Below are 8,461 nucleotides of genomic sequence, written 5' to 3'. Positions count from 1 at the left end.
AAATGTGACTGAAATATTTAGATCATGGGAAAATAAATGTAACTTTCTAAAATAGTAGTTTCAAAGGAAAATACTGCTTAATTTTCATCTCACCTTTGGAACTCTCATTCTGAACTTGAATTAGCAAAAAATCTACATAACAAAGCTCTTGCGGGAAGCTTTTAAAATTATGAACAGGTAATAGGATACCAAGTCTTTCACCTGGATGCCAAAGATTAATTCAGCTCACTGTGATATGACCAAGGGCCATTTAAATTTAGGTTTCTAATAACTTGAATAAAAAGAAAAGGAGTACTTGTGGCACCTTAGAGACTAACCAATTTATTTGAGCATGAGCTTTCCTGAGCTACAGCTCACTTCATCGGATGCATACCGTGGAAACTGCAGCAGACATTATATACACACAGAGATCATGAAGCAATACCTCTCCCACCCCACTGTCCTGCTGGTAATAGCTTATCTAAAGTGATCATCAAGTTGGGCCATTTCCAGCACAAATCCAGGTTTTCTCACCCTCCACCCCCCCACACACAAACTCACTCTCCTGCTGGTAATAGCCCATCCAAAGTGACAACTCTCTTCACAATGTGCATGATAATCAAGGTGGGCCATTTCCTGCACAAATCCAGGTTCTCTCACCCCCTCACCCCCCTCCAAAAACCACACACACAAACTCACTCTCCTGCTGGTAATAGCTCATCCAAAGTGACCACTCTCCCTACAATGTGCATGGTAATCAAGGTGGGCCATGTCCAGCACAAATTCCCCTTGTTTTTTCTCAGCCCCCCCCCTTTTTTCCCTGGGGACACACACACAAACTCACTCTCCTGCTGGCAATAGCTCATCCAAACTGACCACTCTCCAAGTTTAAATCCAAGTTTAACCAGAATGTCAGGGGCGGGGGGTAGGAAAAAACAAGGGGAAATAGGCTACCTTGCATAATGACTTAGCCACTCCCAGTCTCTATTTTAGCCTAAATTAATAGTATCCAATTTGCAAATGAATTCCAATTCAGCAGTTTCTCGCTGGAGTCTGGATTTGAAGTTTTTTTGTTTTAAGATAGCGACCTTCATGTCTGTGATTGCGTGACCAGAGAGATTGAAGTGTTCTCCGACTGGTTTATGAATGTTATAATTCTTGACATCTGATTTGTGTCCATTTATTCTTTTACGTAGAGACTGTCCAGTTTGACCAATGTAAATGGCAGAGGGGCATTGCTGGCACATGATGGCATATATCACATTGGTGGATGTGCAGGTGAACGAGCCTCTGATAGTGTGGCTGATGTTATTAGGCCCTGGGATGGTGTCCCCTGAATAGATATGTGGGTACAGTTGGCAACGGGCTTTGTTGCAAGGATAAGTTCCTGGGTTAGTGGTTCTGTTGTGTGGTATGTGGTTGTTGGTGAGTATTTGCTTCAGGTTGCGGGGCTGTCTGTAGGCAAGGACTGGCCTGTCTCCCAAGATTTGTGAGAGTGTTGGGTCATCCTGTAGCTCACGAAAGCTCATGCTCAAATAAATTGGTTAGTCTCTAAGGTGCCACAAGTACTCCTTTTCTTTTTGCAAATACAGACTAACACGGCTGTTACTCTGAAACCTCTAATAACTTGAATGTTTCAGATCCAGCTCAGGTTGGCAGTGACCAGAAATTATCACCTCAGATGAAAAGTGTATATAGTATTCTATATATATATATAACCAGCTGACAATTTATGCACCCTGAACTTCATTTTTGTGAAAAGTAGGAGTCAGTAAAACAAAACAAAAAATTTCCATCACACTTTGCGTGCAACAGCTGTGAACTGACGGTTATGCCCATGGAGCTACATGTTCTTTTTTTCTGTTTGGATTAATGTTTGCTTTCCTTTTCTGTCCTTTTAAAATTCATCGAAAATAACCGACATTGCCAATTTTTTCTGTTTTTAAACTCATTTAAAATGTCTTTCACTGAATGCTGCCAGGTATAATCTCCCACTATAAACACAAGTCTGCCAAGTTACCGATTTGATTTAGATTTTTAAACTGCACTTTTTATTTGTAGTAATGTTTCGGGAATTGTAATTTAAAACAAAATTAACATTATCTAGTTTACCCATGACGGAACAATTACATTTACATTACAGGACCTAACACAGGACTTTTTTGAAGGTTCCCTTTATGTTTTTCTTTACCAATTGTAAGGGCTGGCAAACTGACAGTCCAGGGAGTTGATGTCTTCCATCCACAGAACAGGTACAATGCAGGCAATGGTAATGTGAGCTTCCCCAATCTACTCTGCCAGTGCACCTTAACCCTGCTGAAACCTGATGAAACTACAGATCTACTCTACGTGCAAACATTGCAATACTTTAGCTATATCAGTATAGTTAAAGTGGAACGATCTCCTGGACACCATTATGTTGATATAAAACTGCCTTAGAGTTGTGTAGCTATTCCCATTGGGAAGGGATAAGCTATATCAGTATAAGGCACCTTTATTTGGAATTATATACATGTAATTATTTTGTTTAAAAAAAATCACACCGCTAACTGAAATTGCTAAATCAATATAAAACTGTGTTGATGAGACCTATCTTTAAGAAAAGAAGGGAAGTTCAGTCTGAATAGACATTCAGTACTCAGCCTCTCCACTGAGACTCTAGAAAGGGTGCTAATTGTAATGGTGGAGTTACTGAAGTACGCTGTGATCACTAGCTCCTTTCTTATAGGGCACTGAATAATCATTAAATGCTAATGACTTTTGATTACTACTGACCTCTGTCAATTTAGAATTTGTGACCTAGAGATGAAAAGCTCTGTATCTCATTACCAATTTCCTGAGCTATCCAGTCTCTCTTTTATACATCCGTTTTGTAAGAGGCAGGATAGAATTAAAGTTGATCTGTTTGTCACTTACTACAAAAAGGGTTGAATGTTATCAGGTCTGTTTTTAGAAACAAAAATGACGATCACTAAGGAAGAGAACTTACTTTTTGACCCAACAGATTTGGTGGAGGAAAATTACAGTTTTTCAAGGTACTATGCAAAATTTGAGGTTAAATGAAACCAAAATCTTTACGCTCCAGTGACTAAGGGGGTTGGGGATGCATAAAGAGGAATTATTTTTTTCTGCTCAATTTGGAAATTAAGTATTTTAAATTACTGTATCTTTTTTTATAGCTTCTATAGACCTTGAAGTAAATTTTCATCATGAGGTTGTGTAGTTGCAGATTTACTCATCCAAGAATTTGTCTAAGATTAACTGTAGTCTTTAGTCACTCATTTTTGCCTGGATCCATTAAGAAATAAATTAGTGTTTATAGATTGAATTCTAAATACTGTATTTGGGATATTCCTTATCTATATTCCCCAGGCTGACTGGCAGTAGATGATATGTATCAGCACACTGGAAAACTGTACGTGGCGTAGCGATAAAACTTTTAATATTCTTCTATGCCATTTACAACATGCAGATGGAACAAAATGTTTGTGGGCTAAGAAATCTTAACAGTATTTTCAACTTTGAGGACCGCATCCCTGTAGCACATGATATCAGAAACCTTGCTCATTATAGCTATGGTCCAGACAGACTACATTCATGCAGCAAATTCTATTAAAATCAGCACACAAGGCTAGCTTTAAACATTCATCGTGTAGATTTAATGTGGCTAGGTAGTCAACTATCTGGTCTGATTCGAAGCATAATACCTATAATGGGTCCATAGCTCTTAATTTAAGGGTAAAACAATTGCTCCACTGTGTACTGTCAGCTACAACTACCAAAAAAAAAAAAAGGGGGGGGGGGCTATGTCACATTCTGGGCTCGATTATGCAGCCACTGAATAGGAGTAATTCCCAGTGAAGTCAACAGTAGTTGCACAATCCAGCCCTCCATTTGTAATGGTCTTCTTTAACATGTACAGAAGGGCTTTGAAAATGTAGGGGACTACTAGCTAGAGAACTTTAAACCTGCTAGCCGGAAGCTAATATAGAAAGCATCGGGAGGGGGTGCATTACAATGACTTCTCCTCCACCTGGGTGTTAGCATCCCTACCAGATTCATCATGTCCCTTGAACCTACTGGAGGCTCATATCAGCCTCCGACTAGTAGGTATGTGATTAAACTGATAAACCCATATGCCCCCCATTTTATCACCTTACACTTGCATCGCATTTAAAATCTGATTGAAATCAAACCAGAAGATACTTAAAATATCCTGTCATTATAGAAATCGATGCTATTCCCTCATTTTAAATATTGTGTTCTGTTTTGGTCACTCCATCTCAAAAAGGATATCTGAGAGAAGATCCAGAGAAGGGTGGTGAAAAATACTAGAGGCTTGGGAAAAGTTTTGTATGAGGGCAGGTTAAAAATATTAACCCTGGTTTAGTGAGGAGACCCGTAAGAGATGGCATGGAGAGATATATCACACACCCTCCCTATACAAGTACAAGAGGACAAAAAATGGGAAAATCAAGGGCAACTAATTGAAAACTGATAATTTTTTAGCACAACTTTGTGTTACGCTGAGCAGTGAGTTCAACAGGTTACTACTGAAGAAAAGATCTTAGGAGGATTCAGAGAAGATATCTTCTGCAATTAGACTAGCCAGGATAGAATTTATAAGGGGGTATCAGCTCTCCTACTTGACGACATAAGACAGTGCTAACTAGAGTTAGGAAGAATTTTTCCCAGTAGATATATTATTAGTATTGGCCCCCATAAGATAAACTACTGCACTAGATGGACCATTGTGCTGGTCTGATATTGCCATTCGTTTTCCTGTGCTACTTTACCTTTCCCCCAGCTTTTCGACCTTTCTAAGATAGGAATGGTCTCTGCTATTTTACCCCACATTCCTGGCTGGTGTCAGAGGTCTTGACTACTCTACCTTTTCTGTAGCCTCTCTTTCTGGAGGGTCCTTTGTGAATACAGCTTCAGAGCCACTTCTCCAGTGCAACACCAGATTGAAATTGCGTGATTCTGGACAGTTTCCATGCGGCCGTTCAGAACTGTGGAATTGAAAGGTTTTTGACAATTTGCTACTTGGGGGAAGTCAAGCATCTCTCTCTTCAGATTCAAAAAGGTGACACTGCAGGAGGTATCTTCAAACGTGGTCTTCACGATAAAAAGGGTGGGAAAGGTAACTGGGTACGTGGTTCAGGAGTCTATAGTCTGGTCTACACTTAAAAATGAGATCAGCCTGGGTACATCATTCAGGACTGTGAAGCATATTGCCTGAGTGCTGTAGTTAGGTCAACATAAATTACAGCTCGGTGGATAGAAGAGTTCTTCTGCTGATCTAACTACCACCTCTGGGAGAGGCGGGTTTAACTGCATCAGTGGGAAAACCCCTTTCCGTAGATGTAAGAAGGGTCTTCACTGCAGTGGCGCAGATGCAGTGCCATAACCATGCCGCTGCAGCTGCTGTAGTATAGACAAAATCAATGGATTTTAGGATCCTAAGCCACTTAGGTACTTTGGGAAATTTTACACATTGTTTTAAAATCAAAGCTTAAATTCAGCAGACATTGTGCGAAAAGTAGCAGTGGGCAGATTTTGTTAAGCACTGATGTTGAGTATTCATTCACGGTATAGATCAAGATGTACCTTTTAATGTGGGCATGCTGTCTGTGAAGGGAAATGTAGAATTTGAACAAATAATTTTAATAATGCACAGCAATTATTACTTCACCAAATGAGGAGATGCTTGGCTACTTTACAAAAGAGAAGTATGAATTTTCTCATTACTCACTTAGAATTATCTTCCCGTGACCATGATCTTGTGGTGATAGAGAGCTGCGAAATCTGATGAAATATTGTTTTTACTTCTGATTCAGGGTCCTGCTTATTAAAACAGAGATAAAACTACAGCCTAATAAGAGAGGGTGATTTAGAAATCTTAGTTATGACTGCTACCACAGCATGACAGATTTTCGGGAAAAATGCCATCAGTCCCTGAAAATATTTTTTTAATAGCATGTGTAGACTTTTGAATGATGTCATTATAATGGCACCAACATAGTTAAAGTTGTATTAACATTTGCAGCGTAGTACGCCCCTCTGGCATCCTTCTCAATAATCACAAGGCACTTTATAATCTTAAAAAGCTAATTTTAAAAAAAGCATTGCACATATATTACTTAAATTTGAATTTAAAATAGCCTTTAGTTTTTTGACTTGTGACCAGAAGCTGATTTCCATAGATTTATAACTCTCCTTTAACAGTTTGTAAGGGAATTGTGTAATGCACAATATCTCAGTCTTGAAACGTTTTCTTCCTTATTTCTAACATCTGGTGTTTTGGACTCTGCCTGCCTGTGCTTGAAGAATTAAGTGTGAATTTCCTACGTATTTTAACTTTAAAATTATATCTAGTTATAATGCTTTGCTCCCGAAACGAAGATAAATCTGTTTTTAAAACAAATGTTCCACTTTGGTAATATAAAATAGGGAATTAACGAAGAAAGAAAAGCTAATAGAACATTAGAAAACCATCTTAGATTCTGCAGAGAAGAGTGTGGAAGATAATAAGTTTGTTTGCTTGATGTTGTCACCAGAGGCAGACTTCTTGATTTGTTGTGATGATCTCCACTAGTCTTTCAATAGTGAGCAGTTGAGAGGTAACTTGTATTAATTATGGTCAAAGTACTACTTTGTGAGGTTACTAACATGTATGTGGGCTAGAAAAGTACAGCTTTGCAGAAGAACATGGTTTAAAACAGCCCCAGAAGAGGGAAAGAACAGTCAGCGTTATACAGAATGCTAATGATGTTTACCTTAGTAATTTGTGCACAGATCGTATTTCTGTACTTGGACAGACTGGAATTGTTCTGTTCCACTGGCATTGGAGGCCAATGGTTGCAAATCCCAAAATTAAATGTTAGTTTTTCCTGTTCCTAGATCACATACTCTCGTTCATAACTTTGCTGTGGTTTCCTATCTTACACGAGAGTGACCCTCATGTGACTTTTATATACTTAAGTAAATAAAACCAGTTTTATGGCAGCTGGAAAAACAAAGAAATGTCATAGCTCCATAATCTGTCATAGCTCTTGGTCTCTATTGTACCATCAGTTCTTCCAGCCACCACATGATGGCTTTTGCTGTATGGCAGGAAAGTAGTCAAAGTAGGCATATTTTCTATATATTGTGATAGGGCTTTCTGCTATTATCTAGATATTATCTTCTTGTTTAATAGGGTTTTGTCTGATTGTTTATTTATTTAGATTGAATATACATCAGCTCTTTCTTCTTCCTCTTTTCCCAAGAAAGTGTGGCATAGGACTGAACCTAGACTTACTATACATGCATTATATTTTCCAGAAGTTTGAAGTATGGTTGACTCCAGCCAGTTTGCGTTTAATGTTTCTTTTTCCAAGACTGAGTTCATTAGATCTGCCTGTTCTATTTGCCTTAAGAAATACATAAACAGTTACAAGACAGGGCCGCTGGAAATGTACTGGAAATAATTCTGGGCATAACTTCTGGATTACCTTTGGCAAATAAATTAGGATTTTCATGGGTGGTTTTTTTTCAATTATAGTGTATTTGAATATTGTTTTATAAAAGGGACCTTTTCACACCTAATCTCCTCTATAGATCTTCTGACTCCCCATGCATGTTATTTTCTCTTTCCCTTTCTGCCAGACTGATACATTGAAGACCAGATCATTGCAATATTTGCTAGAACATTCATTTAGTTGTATCTGTAAAAGCTTGAAACCTTCTTCCTGTGAAATGTCTTTCCCAGGGAGACTTTGGAAGAAAACAGTGCACATCCAGAAGGTTATCTTCACAACCAGAAAGGCTAGAAGATTTTGTTTAAAAAAAAAAAAAATCTCAAATTTTGCAAAAGTCACTGCCCCTTATCCCGTGTTATAAATTCCCTAAATCTGGGGTATAGTGAGAGATTTCTGCAGAGTGTATTTTTTTTTCATTGACGACTAACATGACCTAGACTATCAACTCCACCCCCCTCCCAATCTTTCTGTTGACAATCTTCCATCTGTGGCAGACTATAACCATATTGCTAGGATATATCTGTCATTTGAGGTTGCGTAACCTGTTTCTCAATGTTTGTACAGTGCTTTTAAGATGCAAGACACTATGTAAGTGTGAAGTAGTAGTATTATCCTACTAAAGAGAAAAGGCTTAGCATCTGTGATACTTTCCATGAGTTTGCTACATTTCTGTCATTTTGCTGGGATGCAATCCTGTCGTTGGCCTAAGGCAAACACAGAGCCATTCTATTAATGCAGCCTATACTCTTTTGGAGAAGGGAGTGGGACAGGGAGAACATACAGTCAATGAACAACCTGCAGCTAGTTCTTGTAATTAATGGGAATTAAAGACATTTTGAACATGTTTGTTATAGAATCATGGTGATGACTCCAAGAATTGGGGTTGTAACCAGGTTCCATTAAATACCTTGAGTGAAATCCTGGCCCCATTGAAGTCCAATGGTAAAACTTCCATTGAC

Source organism: Eretmochelys imbricata, chromosome 3 (assembly GCF_965152235.1).
Source record: "Eretmochelys imbricata isolate rEreImb1 chromosome 3, rEreImb1.hap1, whole genome shotgun sequence".
In the NCBI taxonomy this organism is placed as follows: domain Eukaryota; kingdom Metazoa; phylum Chordata; order Testudines; family Cheloniidae; genus Eretmochelys; species Eretmochelys imbricata.
This window is presented reverse-complemented; position numbering follows the sequence as displayed.